Here is a 19221-nt window from a genome sequence, read left to right on the forward strand (position 1 = left end):
AGTTTAATGGATCACTAGTCACAAAACACCTTCCACTTACCAGCATACAATATTAGTGTAGATGCTGCATGGGTATTCAAAGCAGTGTCTCTGGCCCCCTGTGTACAATGTACAACCCCTCTTGGACCTAGTGGCCACATCCACAAGTTCAACCAGTCTGTGCGATGGTGCCAAACTCTCCCCTCAAACTGAGAGAGTAGATCTTATCTGCTGGGTAGAGGACAAGTTGGTCCTTCTAACAATGACTGGAGGATCTCAAACCATGGCCTTGCCGGCCATTTAGAAGCAACTAACCGCAGATGGTGCCCACAGTCGCAACATGACACAGGTCCAACCAAATCACTGGTAATGGGGGGAAAGCACAAGTATTACATCTGGCCAATCGTGGACCAGTTCGTCCAGGCCCAGTGACCCTGGCTCATCTGTCAGAGAGAACAAATGAGGGAAGTGAGATGTCTGAATTTCGACAAACACATCTACCACTGATGTCCCATACGTCTGCAATAGCTGCACTTCCTCTGGGTGTCCAATCTCCCTGTAACACCTTGCCTTGTGAGAGAGTGTCCATGACATCGTTGAGTCGACAGGGCAGGTATGCCGCTTGAATGGAGAGAGGGCTTTCCTGAGCTGATACCAGCTGGTTGTGTGCTACTTGAAGTGTGCTCAGTAACCTTGTGCCCCCTTGATGGTTGATCTAAAAGACTATTGCCATGTTGTTTATACCATGACATGTCTGCCCTTGAGCACCACCTGGAAATGGAGAAAGATGAGAAACACTGCTGTGAGTACCAGAATGTTTATATGTGCTGTAAATAGGGCCCCACTCCTGTCTGTGCCAGACTCCACCCCATTTGAGAAGACTGGCATCTGTCCTTATTACCTCACACCATGCAGGTGGAGGTCCCAGTGGAATTACTCTGAGGAGGAACTACTTCCGTGACTATCGAACAAGGGCCTTAATGCAGTGCAGTGTGATATTGACCTTTGTGTATTTGTCCTGTACTGGACACAGCTGCTTCTGAATGAGCCAGCATTAAAAATGGTCTCAACCGTAGCAATCCCTGTGGCACCACTGCTTTCACTGTTGTGAGTGTCCCCAAGAGCCTCATTAATGTAATGTAAAGTAGAGTATAGCCCACCAAAAGATGCTTCATCACCATCAGAATTCTGTCCGCTGGGTGAGAGTTAAGCACTAGACTTATGAAATGGGTCGACTGAGTTTTACTGTGAATCCTAGAGCAGAAATATGGTCCAACAATTGGCGAGATTGATCCATTACCTGCTGTGATGATGCCGCACAGGCAATACAATCCTCCAGGCATTGCAACACTTTCATGCTGTTCCTTTGTAGTGGTTTCAGTGCGGCTTGAACACACTTAGAAAAACTCTTGGAGCCAGATAATGGCCAAATGAGAAAACTCTGAGCTGAAATATTTGACCCATAAATGAAAACCAAAGGAATCACTTGTTTTCCGGAGCAATTGGAACATGAAAGTAGGTGTCCTTTTAATCTATCGTCACAAACCGATCTTGTGGCATGACAGCCTTTAATCCAGGGCTATTCAACTTCATCGACAAGTGGGCCAGATGGAAAAAAGTCCAACAGACCAAGAGAGTAATTAAGGCTGATAATAAAAATTGTATCAAACAACAACAGTGAAGTTAGTTATTGTTGAAGTTGCATCCAATGTTACTCAAATGTAAGTTTGATATATGTATATGCAATGATTTAAACTTTTGACTTTTCAAATTCAATGAATGTTTTGACTAAATTAATGAATTTTTTGTTTCTCCAAACTCACGCTTATCAGTCATCCATGATTTTAGTTTTTTAATCCAATTCCATCGAAATGATGGATAATGATCATTCGTAGCGCAACCTCCTCACCTACAGGTGTTCTGTAAAGACACTGTAGTGGCGAAACATGCATCTAGCTCAAGTTTGCATAGGAAAACATTTTAAAAACAGAATGAACAGACACAAAACACATTCATTGTGAACAGCCCCTAAGACAACTGACAACCTCTGGTAGGCCACTGAAAATTTCAAATGGGCCAGAATTGGCTCGCGGACTGCCAGTTGAATAGACCTGCTGTAATACATCTGCCGTGCACAAACTTTACATTTACACTTGTTATTTGAACCCAGCCAACCTGAATATTATATTATATATTTATATTATATTATAGTTAGTACTGTCAGTCGTTTAATATTTTAAATCGCAGTTAATCGCTGAACATTTAATTAAAGTTAATTGTGATTAATCGCAGATTTAGAAAATGCTGAATTTACACCATATATACATCTTTTCCTGTCGGAGTGCATTTATTTTCATCTTGGGAAAGAAAACAAAACAATATGTAACAATATAATGCTTTATTAACATTTCCAAACAAAGCCTTCCACAGTATAAAAATAGAAATGCACTAAAATAGCCCCAATTCAAGTAACGTTAAACGTTTCTGAAAGTCTAAGTGGGAGCTTGACTAATTGAAAGAAGTAGTCCCCACATAGATTACATGTTCATTGCAGTGGGCATTAAATCTCTTACACTCTCATCCTCCGTTATATTAATCTGCCGGTATACTCTGGCTATCCTCTTTGCTACATGAATCGTGAATCGGTATTCATGATTCGCATCAGAACGTCAATGCCAGCAGTGTCGCATTGAACTCCACATGAAAAGCGCTTGCAAATAAAAACGTATCATTTGCATTTTGGAAATAGTTAAGAACTGGCGTGTTTCTGCGTTCATTAAAAAGCACCTTACAGAAGCGGGAAAATACTACATTTCTATTACAAGTCCCATCTCGGCTTGTTTTGTACATCAAATAGAGCTCCTTTCTTCTTCATCAGTGTAATGACTCCAGGCGGATACATTACAAAGTGTTTATGCTGGTTTATGCTTTAATAACTGTAAATGTGTTAAACGCGATTTGGAAAGATTTACGTGTTCAGCTTCTTAAATTAATCGTTTGCATTAACACGTTCATTCTGATAGCTCTGATTATGTTACATTATATTTCGCAAACTTTTCAAGTCAGTTTTAATGTGACCTTCATTTAACAAAAAGAAAAGAAGCTTAAATCTGTTTATTTGAATAAACACCGACCCCCAGGACATGAAATTTACCAAAGTTAAAGAAACACCCATATATTCTCTTAAAACAAGTCTTCATATCTTACTCCGTTTTGCTCAAGTAAACCTATTTGGTTTTAATGTTTTTAGATAATTGTACTGGAAATCAAGTAATACTGATATAAAATACTGTATACTGATGTTTGCAGTTAAGATGAATATGGCTAGCACAAGGCTTTGGTATCTTGGTAAATCTGAGCAGAGTTTGAGACATTATTGAGATTTCTTTTGAAACTCTAAAAGGAGACACATGTAGGGTCTTTTTCCTACGATAAACATTTGAGAAGTCTCCATTTGCTGTCCATTTAATCTCATTGCTGTCTATGAGAATTGAAAGACTATGTTTGTGACTATGCTATGAGTGAGGACAGCATTTGCCTCCTGCATGAGATGAATGTGCTTCTTTTTCACAGAATACACCGCAAGTAATAAGCCTCTTCCATAGACGTCAAACGTTATAGATGAGTTTCTGGAGTGTAGGATGTTAATTAGCCATTAGTTTCTGGATGAACCTGATGTTGAGAGGGAGAGCTTTTTTCTACGACTCTAAATAAACTCCCTGCTACAAATACCACAGATGCTTCAACTGACAGGCTGGGAATGAGATTTCACTGCCGACCATATGAAACTTTAACTGGGGAAGGCAGGAGGGATATTTGGCCATTTACCCCATAAAGATTTCATATGACAACCCTTCACCCAGGTTGTGTGTGTGTCTGAGGGGGTTACAGAGTAAATCAGATGTCTATCTAGCTTGTTAGTTTTAGTTTGGAGATGTTGATTGGGTCTTTCAGGTAGAGAACACCCTACACATGATACAGTTTTTTGTGTGGGTGAGTGTGAATTAGACCACAAACTTCATGTAAGGTGCCACAGACCAGTCACAGATTTGACAGCAAACTGAATATCTGATTATATACAGAGTAAAAAAGGTGTCAATATATTCCCAGGTGAGATTTTTATTCTGAGTAAAACACAGCTTATTCCATATAATGTGTCCAAGACTATAAGAATATAGACGGTATTTAGTCTTCTGTGAATGTGATGTGGATCTCATTAAAACATTTCATATTTACATGCATCCCGATCACGATTGACAAGTTGATGTTGTTAACAGACCAAAAAGGAAAGAGAGGATAAAAACCTATACTGATAACAAGAATCTAAATGATCACTTTTTATTTTCTCATTTTGGTACCCACGCGCTGTTTGACTGAATGACTGGCGGCACATACGCTAAAGAGCCAAAATATAATGACCACTCACAGGTGAAGCAAATAATGTTGATCATCTCCTAACAAGGCCACATGTCAAGGTCTGGGTAGATTAGATGGTAAGCGATCAATCAGTTCTCGTAGTCAACGTGCTGAATGCTGGAGAAATGGACAGGAGTAAAGACATGAGCGACTTTGACTAGGGCCAGATTGTTATGGCCAGATGACTGGGTCGGAGCATCTATGAAACGGCAAGGCTTGTGGGATGCTCCCAGTCAGCAGTGGTGAGTACCTACAGACAGTGATCCAAAGAGGGACAAACCACAAACCTGTGACAGGGTGTTGGGCGCCCAAGGCTCATCGATGCACGAGGGCAATGAAGGCTATCCCATCTGGTCCGAACCAACAGAAGGTTTACTGTGGCACAGAAAATTTTAATGATGGTTACGAGAGGATTTTGTCACAACACAGTGCAGACCAGTCAGAGTGCCCATGATGACCCCTGTCTACCATCAAATGTGCCTACAATGGGCACACTTTTGTCAGAACTGGACCTTGGAGCAGTTGAAGAAGGTCGCCTGTTCCGAATAGTCCTGTTTTCTTTTACATCACGTGGATGGCCATGTGCTTGTGCGCTGTTCACCTGGGTAAGTGATGGCACCAGGATGCACTGTGGGAAGAAGACAAGATGTTGGAGGATATTTGATGCTCTGGGCAATGTTCTGCTGGGAAACCCTGGGTCCGGCCATTCATGTGGACGTCAATTTGACATGTGCAACCTACATAAACATCGTTGCAGACAGGTACACCCCTTCATGGCAATGGTAATCCCTGATGGCAGTGGCCTCTTTCAGTAGGATAATGCACCCTGCCACACTGCACACATTGTTCAGGAATGGTTTGAGGAACATGATAAAACCAACAAGTACGATCCACGGCAGCTCCACCTCGCAGCTTACAGGAACTTCAGGGGTCTTGTAGAGTCTATGCTTCAGCGGGTCAGCACTCTTTTGCAGCACGCGGAGGACCAAAAGCATATTAGGCAGGTGGTCATAATGTTTGAGCTCATCAGCGTACGTGTGTGTGTGTGCTTATGCACGTGAGGTCCGAAAGTGCTTGCAGAGGTCTGGAAATGAGCCTAAACTGTAAAATACAGTACACTACGAAGTTCTATAAAAATGCCTGCCTTGGTTTTAATGTAATTCATTCATACAGTCATTTATGTCTAAAGTGAGCAGAAACAGTGGGACAAAATAGTGGATTTGTATCAAAATATCAAACTTTAGGTGTAAATGGAGCCTAGACGTGCCAATGTGTAGTTTGTCGTGAATATGAATTAAACAACAATAACAACAAAACAAAACAAAAACTCACACCTCTTGGCTAGATAATTTTAATAGCTTTAAAAAGTATTCTTGTATTGTAATCATACAGTGATCTTTGACTGATTATGTAAGTAGATTTATGTTATATTTAATAACTTTTTCAGTTTCTGAATGTTTACTTCAATACTTGAGTTTGCTGTAAATCACTTAAATTGTGACTTTGTTCTTATTTTATTTCTGTTTATTTGTCTATAATAATTGCTTGCTAACTTGAAACCATCTTTAATGATTGATGAGTAATGAGAACTGTAAAATTGCTCTTATATGTAAGCCAAATGGACATTAAACTTGAAACATACCCAAATTAATCTAATCAAATTGAGAGCTTGACTATTGGAATAAAAATCTGTATAGATTCCTGTGTTTTGTTGGTGTTTGCTGTCTGAGCAGAAATCAGTGTTGCTAAAATAAGCTGCTGACCTCATGACATCACTTCCTTCTAGCGTTTTCCTCTGCTCGTATTGCTGTTAGTGCCCTCTGAAATTGAGTTCATGAATAATTTAGCAGTCCATCACAAGGGGGCCTGTTATTGGGTCTTGCTTCGAGAAGGGACCTATAGACGTTGACGGAGATATTGTAGAACTGTCGGAAATTCTAGAACATTTGCATTCAGTGTTAAAATACAATTAAATAGAACACACGGTTTGATTATGATGTAAGATTGCAGTAACTCTTTTGTGATGTCATATAGTGATTTCCCATGATGTTGTGCTCCTGGTGCCAGTGTGAACAGGCCAGGTTCTTTGTCATTTTTATCTGTCCATTCTCATTTGAAGTCATATTAAAATTATTATTTTTTTATATCTTGAGGCTATTTTGGCCCCAAACATTCTCTAGGAAGAATGTTGCATGTTTTTCTGTGACAACAAGGAAATTATGTCTTGCAAATCAAATAAACAAGCTATTTATAAAAGTGATAGTTGAAGTAGAAAAGCTTTGGCGCAATGTCTGTCACAAAAGCTGACGGCGTGTAGCTCTGAAACGGAGCTCAGCTGCTCTGAATTATTTATGATATTTGTTTTTTGCATAGTCATGCTTCAGGTAAAAGTATATTTATGGAGGTTTCATCCAATTCTCAAAGAGAAAAACTCATTGTCATCAACTTGCTTAAAAATTATTTTTGGTCATACAGGGTGCTTTCACACGTGGTTAAATTGCTTGGATCGAACCAGAGTTCGTTTCCACCCCCTCCACCTCCCTCCGCTGGTCTCTGTTCACATCATGTTTCTTGGGTCTGAACCGCTGTCTGATTGCATCATTAACGTACAAGTACAAGCAGCAGCTGTTTACCACTGCAACTAGGAAACAACTCAAGAAGACATCAGCTTTGCTGTGGGATTAATGTATTCCCCTCTTTGTACTTACCACCAAAACTGTACATGCAGAGATCGACACATGTGTTTGTCTGCCACGGATGCACTGAATATGCAGTGATGTGATGAATGTTGGCTTTGTCTGCCACAAGCAAGAGATGTTAAGTATGTGAGCTGCTCTCTGGAGGCGATTTATTTGGAGATAAGCAGGTATAAGAAATTCATTATAGCATTATAATTATGATCAGGAGCCTGTAATGACGCAATTAATATACCATCAATAGCAGATCGTGTTCAAATCAGCAGCGAACCGTACTGGAGTTTACATGAACTGTACCCCAGACTACCTTTTTAAGGGGACATGGGTGCGGTTCCTGGGTGTGCACCAGAGTTTGGAAACAGTGTTCACGTGATCCAAACAACTTTGAAGTCATTCGAACCTGGGTACACACCAAAAGTGCTAGTATGAAAACACCCTGTAGCATACTTTATTCTTTATGCTGCTTTTTTCTCCATTTTTGGCCACCGATTATGAAGGTTTTCCCATTTAATCATCTGTCTTTTATTTTGTAGTCATGTCTTATATTTTGAATGTACTGCTTCTTAATTGTTTCCAACTAAGGAATTTTAATATACCACCGTTTTGGCAACATAATCATACGGAAAAATCGACATGGTGCTTCTGAAAGGTCGTGTACCCTGAAATCAACCCCATTCTGCTATATTACTGACTAGAGCCATCCCCCATCAGACATTTTTTTTAAATCAATTCAAGTGTGAACACATTTCCCTCTAGCGCTAACAATAATGCATTGTGCTAGCAACCTCCGCGACAGGAGTTATGGTCTCTTGAGAACCAGGAAGTAGTTCCATTCACATAATCAGGAATGAGCATGATTCAGAGGTTGCATTTGCACTCTAAGATTACATTTATTACTCATCTGATGGTTAGGTTTATGGTTGGGGTTTGTGGGTAGAGTTAATAAAATATGCAATCCTGTTAACTGGTGAGTTATACATACAACTCGCTTTTGGTGCCACTCTGTGGCCATGTCACCCAGAAGCTGGTCTTCTGAGATCTCTATTTTGCAAGGCATGGTCTATGTCAGCAGATACGTTTGTGAAAAGCATCTCAAAATGTTTGAGTGCTTTTTATATTAGTCAAAGTAGCTCTAGCCCACACCTCCAATCTTGTTTCATTAATTCAGGTTTGCAAACTCCTGACGTCATTAGCCTAGGGGTTTACATACTTTTTCCAACCTGCACTGTGAATGTTTGAATGGTGTATTCAGTATGTACATGAACAATGCACTAATTTGTGTTTTATTAGTTAAAACAGATTGTGTGTTTTTTCACTATTGTAACTTCAATACAATAAAGGGTTCACATACTTTTTCTTGCCACTTTAGCTTTTGTTTTGAATACTGACGTGTACAAAATACCAAGCTTAGAACAAAACTATGTGGCTGATGAAATAAAGGTTAAACTGCACGCATCTCTGTTGCATTGGTACATTTCGGTGACAAGAGTAATTGGTTAAACCCAAGATTAAACTCCCTTTATTCAAGGACAGGGAGGTCTCGGTTCGCTTTTATTTGATTTGTGCTTGTGGTTCATACTCAGTTTGTTTATTGAATTTGCTGAGCATTCATTTGGATCAGGCCTTGCTGTAATAAATCCCAAATTATATCCCTGAGAAAAGCATTTTGAGGATATTTAATCAGGACAGGATCAAAGTTAATTTTCTGTGACTCCCCGAGACACTTTCCCTCAACACAGTTTCAAAATATCTCCATTAAATAGACCATTAAATGAGTTTTAGTGGAAAAATGTTAGTAGCAAAACATTAAGTCCAAACTCCTGTGTTGTTTAACAAACCACAACTAATTTAGAAATTGTTATTATGGTTTATTGTGTAGAGGTGAAGTTTGTTCTTTTGAGCGCGCATCTTTAGAAAGTGAAAAAAGATGCACAATTAATCAAAATAAAGTCACAATGGCTTTATGGCATATATGATTATTAAAGACAAATATTACCTTTCATGTAGTGTGTTGTATAGCTGTTTGTTAGTATAAAAAGTCTGCAAGCTTTCAAGGAATTAGAGAGTTATTGACTCCCAAAAGAAAGACCCGATTCTGAACACCTGAAACGAGTCGTTATTAATTCCAGACTTCCTTCCTGTACTAACCTACATCATTTGGTAACAAAAAACCCACCTCTGGCCTGTTTACATGTACAGCCAGTGCACGCTGTTAGCCTGTTAGCTGTTAGCCTCTGCTAACTGGCTAACTCATGTTATTGTCAAACTACAGTACATATAAACTTACCATTGAGAAACATCCTGTTCTCCTCGTGCTTGCGATGGTGGTTCGGGTTGATCTTCCTATTTATCACTATCGGACTCTGGCTCAAATTGGTAAGGTAAAACAAACTCTTTTCAGACGGAGCTGAAACTCGGATATGGTGATGGGCGTTTCCTTTCTGACTCATGTTGTAAGCGGTAGACCAATCACAACAGACTGGGACATCTGACCAATCAGAGCAGAGTATGCTCTCTGAAAGGAGGAGTTTAGAATGAATGCTTTAGAACAGATCATTGAATGAGTCGTTTTTGACATTGGGAAAAAAGTAATGCTGCAATTTAATTATGAGCAAATTAAAGTGTTTTTTGAGCTTGGATGCATGTAAATCCATTGTATGAGACCTTTAAAACGAAATTAGGCACGTTTAAAAACCAGAATAGGTGCACTTTAAACTGCAAAAGCCTGCAGTGAAAGACAGATAAACATGTCTGTGTGTGTTTCAGAAGGTGCATTGTGTACACACGGGGCTCTTGGACTCGGGTTTTTAGTGCTTTTAGAGCAGTTCGCGTGCATTGTGAAAGAAAAGGTTTAAGTATTCGTAATTCCAAACATTAGTAACTGCTACAAGTTATTGTACAAATCTGCAAAGGCAGCACAGAATAACAAAAATTATGAAATTAAATCTTTTCACCGGATGTGGAACACTGTGAAAGACACACAACAATTTCAGTGTCAAAATAAAAGCCCCAGGTGAAAGTGATGTGTCAAAATAAAAGCTCCTGGTGAAAGTGATGTGTCAAAATAAAAGCCCCAGGTGAAAGTGATGTGTCAAAATAAAAGCCCCAGGTGAAAGTGATGTGTCAAAATAAAGGCCCCAGGTGAAAGTGATGTGTCAAAATGAAAGCCCCAGGTGAACGTGATGTGTCAAAATAAAAGCCCCTGGTGAAAGTGATGTGTCAAAATAAAAGCCCCAGGTGTAAGTGATGTGTCAAAATAAAAGCCCCAGGTGAACGTGATGTGTCAAAATAAAAGCCCCAGCTGAAAGTGATGTGTCAAAATAAAAGCCCCAGGTGAACGTGATGTGTCAAAATGAAAGCCCCAGGTGAACGTGATGTGTCAAAATGAAAGCCCCAGGTGAACGTGATGTGTCAAAATAAAAGCCCCAGGTGAACGTGATGTGTCAAATTAAAAGCCCTAGGTGAAAGTTATGTGTCAAAATAAAAGCCCCAGGTGAACGTGATGTGTCAAAATAAAAGCCCTAGGTGAAAGTGATGTGTCAAAATAAAAGCCCCAGGTGTAAGTGATGTGTCAAAATAAAAGCCCCAGGTGAACGTGATGTGTCAAAATAAAAGCCCCAGCTGAAAGTGATGTTTTCAAAATAAAAGCTCCACCGTGATCATTCACAGAACATTTTTAATTAAAAAAAATATATGAAGGTTAATTATGCTTTTTATTAAGCTACTATCTATTATTGCATATAAAATATAAATGTGCATGTCAATGAAAATGATTAGATCACATTTTCATTGTTAATTTAGTGAAAAACATTACTTTATTATTTTAAAATAGTTTTTATTTATTGCTTTCTACTTTGAATCTACTTTGCTACAATGGCTTGATGGTTTGGTCTCATATATATATATGATATCTTGAAATCTTGAAATCCAAGATGGCGGCGCTGTAGCACGCAGCGCCACTCGGATCCACAACGGTGCTATTTTTGTTAAAAAGCCCGACTTTTGCAACACATGGACATCGGAGCAACCAGTGTTCGTGGTCTACCATCGCCAGACACTACTCAAATATAAGAATCATGCAAAACCAAGCTGCATGATGACCTGCAGGAGGCGCTACGCCGCACTGGCTTGCTGCGGAGACCAGGCCTCCAGCCCTCGGCGTCGCTTCGATGCCGTGGCCGGGAGAGGACGCCGTAAGCGTGTGTGCGAAAGCGGAAGCGCGGAAAGAGGGCGGGGTCCATGCTAGGCTAAAACAAACCCTAGCCGGCCGGCTCTCCCGCCTATCCTGCTCTCAAATGTTTGCTCCCTGGACAATAAACTGGACTATATCCGACTCCAGCAGGCTACGCAGCGTGAGTTTAGAGACTGCTGCGCCTTTGTTTTCACGGAGACGTGGCTCAGCCGACAGAGTTCCGGATGCCGCCATTCAGCTAGACGGGCTCGCCTCGCTTCGCGCCGACAGAAATACAGCTCTCTCGCGGTAAGACTCGCGGTGGTGGCTTGTGTGTTTACATCAACACGAATGGTGCAAGAACTCTATGCTAGTCTCTAGTTACTGTTCATCGCTGTTGGAGCTTGTGACTGTTAGATGCAGACCTTTTTATCTACCACGGAATTCACCACTGTTTGCATAACCGAGTTTACATTCCCCAGCTTAACGCTAAGGAAGCGCTTGTGAACTGTATGGGGCTATGAGCTGAACTGCAGAACGCTCACCCCGACGGACTGTTTATTGTCGCCGGAGATTTCAACCATGCAAATCTCAAGACAGTGCTCCCTAAATTCCATCAGTATGTGGACTTTGCAACAGAGGGGCTTAACGCGCTTGATCTTGTTTACACAAACATCCCAGGCGCTGCATCGGGCGGAGCCCCGCTCCCACCTCGCTACTCAGACCACATCTCTGTTATGTTAATTCCAGCATACAGACCGCCGTCAGACGCACAAAACCGCTTCAGAAGCAGGTGAAAACCTGGCCAGCAGGAGCCATCTCTGCTCTTCAGGACTGTTTTGAGTGTACTGACTGGCACATGTTCAGGGAGGCTGCAACATATGGCGATTCTACCAACTTGGAGGAATACACAGCATCAGTGACCAGCTACATCAGCAAGTGCATTGATGATGTCACTTTCTCCAAGACCATCACCACACGCCCAACCAGAAGCCGTGGATGACTGCGGAGGTGCGACGCTGCTGAGGTCCCGAGACTCACCTTCAGAGCAGGCGATAAGGCAGCCCTAAGAACAGCTAGGGCCAAACTGTCACGGGCAATCAGAGAGGCAAAGCGCGACACGCCCAGAGAATCCACAGTCACTTCCAGGACAGCGGTGACACGCGCGCATGTGGCAGGGCATCCAGGCTATCACCAACTACAGGACAACATCAGTTGCTCTGTGACAAAGATGCCTCCCTTCCAGATGCGCTGAACGACTTCTACGCCGGGTTTGAAGTGCAGAACGACGTGATGGCGAGGAAGTCCACCCTCCTCCCAATCCACCAGGTGCTCTGTCTTACCACGGCAGATGTGAGGAAAACTCTACGTAGAGTCAACCCACGGAAGGCTGCTGGACCAGACAACATTCCTGGCAGAGTGCTCAGAGGATGTGCAGACCAGCTAGCAGATGTTCTTACCGACATCTTCAACATCTCTCTGAGCAGCCGCTGTTCCAACGTGCTTCAAGGCCACCACCATCATCCCCATGCCAAAGAAGTCTTCAGTGTCCTGCCTCAACGACTACCGCCCCGTCGCAGACTTACACCCATCATCATGAAGTGCTTCGAGAGGCTCGCCATGAGGCAGATTAAGACCCAGCTGCCCCCTCACTAGACCCACTGCAGTTTGCGTGATCGCTCAAACCGCTCAACGGATCGCATGCCATCACCACAACCCTCCATCTGGCCCTCACCCACCTAGACAATAAGGACTCATACGCTCGAATGCTGTTCATAGATTTCAGCTCAGCATTCAACACAATCATTCCCCAGCACCTGATTGGAAAGCTGAACCTGCTGGGCCTGGACACCTCCCTCTGCAACTGGATCCTGGACTTCCTGACTGGGAGACCTCAGTCAGTCCGGATCGGAACAGCATCTCCACCACCACCACACTGAGCACTGGGGCCCCCAGGGCTGTGTGCTCAGTCCACTGCTGTTCACTCTGCTGACTCACGACTGTGCAGCAATGCACAGCTCGAATCACATCATCAAGTTCGCCGATGACACGCACCGCGGTGGGTCTCATCAGCAAGAACAACGAGTCAGCATACAGAGAGGAGGTGCAGCTGCTGACTAACTGGTGTAGAGCCAACAACCTGTCCCTGAATGTCGACAAAACAAAAGAGATGGTTGTTGACTTTAGGAGAGCACAAGGTGAACACACTCGCTGAACATCGACGGCTCCTCTGTGGAGATTGTCAAGAGCACCAAATTTCTTGGTGTTCACCTGGCGGAGAACCTCACCTGGTCCCTCAACACCAGCTCTATCACCAAGAAAGCCCAGCAGCGTCTCTACTTTCTTCAAGGCTGAGGAAAGCACATCTCCCAACCCCCATCCTCACTACATTCTATAGAGGGACTATTGAGAGCATCCTGAGCAGCTGCATCACTGCCTGGTTTGGGACTTGCACCGCTTCGACCGCAAAGCCCTGCAGAGGATAGTGAGGACAGCTGAGAAGATCATTGGGGTCTCTTCCCTCCATCAAAGACATTTACAAAAACACTGTATCCCAAGAAGCAACCAGCATTGTGGATCCACCCCACACACCCCTCACACAAACTCTTTACTCCTCCTCCTGCCTGGCAAGAGGTACCGAGCATTCGGCCCTCACGGCCAGACTGTGTAACAGCTTCTTCCCCAAGCCATCAGACTCCTCAATACTCAGAGACTGGTTTGACACACACACGTGTCCTGAGTTGCACTTTAATTACTGTCACTTTATAACTGTCTGCTACCTCAATAACTGCTATGTGCATAGAACATTATCTCATAGTATGTTATGTTTACATTTTTAGAAACTGTCATCTTTTGCACTACTGAGTACTGGTCGGCGCTGCACTGTCTATTGTCCTGTTCATTGTCAGTAATTTGTTGTACTGTCCTCGTACTTTTTGCACATGTTTGCACGTGCACTTTATATAGGTAGTTTATATAGGTATTTTATTTCGTTGTGTAGTCTCATGTGGTCCTGTGTTGGTCCTTTGTTGTTTTTATGTAGCACCATGGTCCTGGAGGAACGTTGTCTCGCTTTTGCTGTGTACTGTACTAACTGTATATGGTTGAAACGACAATAAAAACCACTTGACTTGACTTGACTTGACTATATATATATATATATATATATATATATATATAAATCACGTTTGAGCCATTTTAGAGCAAATGCATAACAATCAAGATATGTATCAAATATTGTCAATAGGCTGAAAAATGTCTGAGATATCATTTTTCACCCAGCCCTAAGAGCAAGTATGGTGCTGCTGAGAGTTTACAGATGCCAATCAGTCATTATACTGATGATCCCTCACAATACACACTGATTATTTCAGTAGTAATGTATTCAACCTCGAGCTTGCCTGATCCAAATTATCTGTCTAAACACTGATTGATTTCATCCTCTTGAGCTGCTTAAATATTAACGTGGTAATTTCGTAGAATTATGAGTGTTCTTTTCTTATTTGAATGTCTAACTGAGCTGCTGTCTTCTTCCAGAATGACACGAACCATCAATTATTGGGGGGATTTTTCCATATGTGTGGAGCGTTCCGGAGTGTCCATCCATTGTTATGGACTCCTGATAATGTAAAGAACCAGACTGAGGTAAGTACGCTTTTATCGCAGCGGTTCTCAACAGGTTTCACTTTAGGATTCAGATGCGAAACAACAACGTATTATAAAAAGTAAACAAAAATGTCCTTGAATTAAACATGGAACATTTATATTTATTTATTATATTTAGAAGCCAACAATTCATGCAAAAAAACCTTTTCAAAGGTTTCAAAAAGTTATTCAAAAATGTGTTCAAAATGCATTCACACAAAACAATGATTTGAATACACCTCTTCTATAATAATATATATATATATATATTTTGTCCTTTTTGAGTTTAAAGTAATTTTACAATTTTCTGCAAAATGTGGGTTAACTGTCCATAGACAGTAAAAATAAAAATCAATTCTCAATAAAAGCTGATATTCTTGAAAAATAAATGTTGGCTTGAGTAGTGGAGAATAAACTTTTTTATTTCTTAAAAAGAAATAAAGTAGTGTTTTTGTAAAAAAAAAAAAAAAATTCTTAATATTTCAAAAACTTTTGTCCACCAAATCAAAGTCATGTGGTGTAACCAACATGTAAGCTGCCTTTTTGTTAGGATGTTAGGAATTTTTTTTTTTACAAATAAATGTAGAACAGAGAATACCCCTATAAACCCTCATTAGGCTGTTTGAAGTAATAATATTATTATGATTTTTATACTTTGACATTTTTAGGAAAAGGCACATTTTGTTCAGGTCATATTGAGTAACCCTCAGGAAAACGTCTTGATATTGATAGTAATTCTTGATATTTGTATTTTATATATTTGTTTTTTTTAAACCCTCTGGCAACCACCCATGACCTAGCATAATGGCAGTGAGTCTTGCCTAACAATGCCCTAGCAACCATCTAGCACTCCCTAGCAACCAGATAAGAATTCCCTAGCAACCACTAACAACACCCCAGCAAACATCTAGTAATGCCCAAGCAACCATCTAGTACTCCCTAGCAACCACATAAGAATTCCCTAGCAACCACTAACAACACCCCAGCAAACACCTAGTAATGCCCTAGCAACCATCTAGTACTCCCTAGCAACCACTAACAACACCCAGCAAACACCTAGTAATGCCCTAGCAACCATCTAGTACTCCCTAGCAACCACTAACAACACCCCAGCAAACACCTAGTAATGCCCTAGCAACCACATAAGAATTCCCAAGCAACCACTAACAACACACCAGCAAACACCTAGTAATGCCCTAGCAACCATCTAGTACTCCCTAGCAACCACAAAACAATACCCTAGCAACCACTAAAACCACCCCAGCAAATGAAAGATTAGCTGTGTAAGTTGTGTACACTCTTATGTACCCAAGGTTCCAAGGAAAGTATTTTAATTAATTTTACTTGATGGTTACAGCACATGACACCAAACTGGACACAAATATAACATTTATACAAACTTGACACATGTTTAAAACTAAATAATAATCAATTTTTAAAAAAAATTTGTATCACCTTGGTTATCCTTATTTGTCAATGACTCACAAACCATTTTATACTCATTGCGATAAATTGAAGTATTTTATGTATTTAATGTAGTATTGTTTGTTTGCCTTTTGATTTGCTATTCTAACTATATGCGATTATGTCGTTAGTTGCATTTGAGATTATTTGCATTGTGTGTGTTTTATTTCCCTACTGCAGCGCTATAACAGACCTGTAGCATATTTTTTGGTTGCAACCCAACGGTTGAGAATCACTGGTTTATATGCATGCAGCGTTGTGGACTGAGATCAGTGAAAAGCATTTGAAGATGAGCATTATATACCTTTGTTGTTTTGTATAGTTCACAGTGGAGTGACCTTGATTTTGCTGATTTACTGCATTTGCAATTTATTTAAGAATGTGATGATTGAGTTTGTGCTCTTTAATGCTGGAGTGTGCAATTTTATCTATGCTAAAATATTTTCTTGTATCCTAACAAATGGCAGCAGATGAATAGTTCAACTGGCAAACCTCTTTGAAAACATTCATTATTTTTTGCAATTCGGTTTGTTGACGCTAGTGGTGCAGAAATGACACACTTCACCTTTAAATTCTTCTTCAATCAATAATGAATTGAGATCTGCTCAACTGCTCAAATCTTGACTAGCATGGCGAATCAATGATGATTTATGCATGCATGCATTAGCATCATGTGATTTTAAAGCACTGGTCGTTGTTGTTAGAAAGTTTAAATGACTTCCTACCAGAGCGGTGTTGGTGGACTATAAACAAAATGACTTGGTTACAAACAACTGCAGCAATGCAAGACGCATACGTCACATGCACGACATGGTCAACAGAAGCTAATATGATTTAACTTCCAGGAGCTTCATGCAAATTTTTTTGAGGGAAACAGAAATAATTAAAAAGGGGGGGGGGGGGACTTCCTGTAACAGTGTAGTACCCCCCCAAAAAAACACTGTAAAATTTAAACGAGAGGGAAAAGGCCAACGCAGAGCGGCAGTGAGAGAGAGAGAGATGAAAAAAAAAACTACTCGCCTGATCTCCGATACACCGTCGCATGGTCCTCGATCACTTCTCCACCCTCTCAGGCGGACGACAGCCACTTCTCCCCGGGCAGATCGGAGTCAGACTCACGACCCCCGGTGGTCAGAATGCCCCTCCGCATTCTCGGCGACTCATTCGGACACTCCTCCGCCCCTGGCAGCGGCCCTACTGCTCCAGGGGGTCGGGGAGACACTTCCCTCCTCCCCTCGTGGACGGCGGTCTTCCTTCGACCCCTACGTGTTTCTGGGGGATGGCAGGGCTCTCCTCCGCCCCTGGCAGCGGCTCCATCGCTCCAGGCGGTCGGGGAGTCCAGTCCCCACCCGCCTCGCGGACGGCGGCCGTTCACCGAGTCCAGGCGGTCGGTCTACTCCCTCCCACAGTGGATGGCAGCGGCGCTCCCCTGGGTGGACGGCAGTGTCGAGAACTCCGCGACGGGCATCCCTCCTCCTTCCAGGCCTTCGGCACCAGTGTAACGTAGATCAATGGAAAGGAGGAGGCGAGAACCGGCTTGATAATATAAATAATAGTTTAATATAAAACTGAAGCAAAAGACAAACACACACATGACGGACATGTCTGTAAACTATCTCTCTCTCGTCACACCACCGTCTGCCATCGGCCTTTATCCCTCTTGGAGGCTTAATTAGCCTGATAAGGGACCGGGTGTGTATAATCACAACCTGGCCCCGCCCTGCGCCCTGCCACATAGTCTTGTTAAAAAAAAAGTCACACTCTCAATGTTTTTTATTTATTTATTGACTAACAGTGTCCAACAGTTTATGTACACTGACGAGCCAAAACATTATGCCCACCTCCCCTAATATGCTGTTGGTCCTCCGCGTGCCGCCAAAACAGTACCGACCTGCCGACTAAATGGACTCTACAAGACCCCTGAAGGTGTCCTGTGGTATCTGGCAACAAGACATTAGCAGCAGATCCTTCAAGTCTTGTAATTTGTGTGGTGGATCTGCCATGGATCGGACTTGTCGGTCCAGCACATCCGATGATAAATCGGATTGAGATCTGGGGAATATGGAGGACTTGTTCATTAAACAACGTACATATTCACACAGCTTGGGGTTCATTACAACATTCTTCATTATTTACAATTGTTTTGTCAGACAAGCAGTGCAGCCATGTAACTCCACCCCAGACTGAAGGTGGGACGCACCTTCAGTCTGGGATGAGGGTAAAACTGTAAAATCTATTCAAATGCAATTCAAATTATGAAAGCCTGTGTGAGATAGTATATTTGTTCCTAAATCTCCAAAATTCACAATCCGTCTTTGGTTTCATTTTCGTGTTTTTGTTGTGCCAAGCGTACAGCCAAGAGCCCACTCCTTTTTCAGGACCAGACAGAAAGCACTTTTACACACTCCAGCATAAAGCTGCAGTATCTGTGCAAGCTTCCTGTCAGAGCCACCGATGCACGCCAACTTTAACAGTGGCGTTCAAGTGCGTTTGTGAATGTCTGAAGCATTCATTGTATGGATGTGTATGAGGGAGCTCTGTGATTGGTTCAGCTGAGGTTGAATGACAGCGTGTGACAGACTCCCTGCTTCATGTTATATTAAAGATCACCAGAGACCCTGGATTCAGACTGGGATTTCAGACGTGACCGCCATGAGATATGAAGACTCTTGTGAGTTTAGCTTGACTGCTGCATTAATGTGAGCCAAACGTAGCACAACCAATGTGATTTTTTGTTTTGTTATGTTTCTTTACATTAATGGTTATTTTGGCCTGTCCCACCTCAGAGGTCTTGACCCTCTTGATATTTAATATAACTCTGATCCATTATTTTATAATAACCAGACTGTC

At 41.8% G+C, this 19221-nt stretch overlaps 1 protein-coding gene across 1 annotated transcript in view; it reads left to right on the top strand.

The window, feature by feature from the left end:
• dlgap4a (discs, large (Drosophila) homolog-associated protein 4a) overlaps positions 1 to 19221 on the top strand; it is a 178017-nt gene that overhangs the window by 35115 nt on the left and 123681 nt on the right. The window contains exon 2 of the mRNA XM_052091675.1: positions 14800 to 14907. The gene's annotated coding sequence lies outside the window, so the exon portion shown is untranslated. The remainder of the gene's footprint in view (positions 1 to 14799; positions 14908 to 19221) is intronic.

Source organism: Xyrauchen texanus, chromosome 25 (genome assembly GCF_025860055.1).
Source record: "Xyrauchen texanus isolate HMW12.3.18 chromosome 25, RBS_HiC_50CHRs, whole genome shotgun sequence".
Lineage (NCBI taxonomy): Eukaryota > Metazoa > Chordata > Actinopteri > Cypriniformes > Catostomidae > Xyrauchen > Xyrauchen texanus.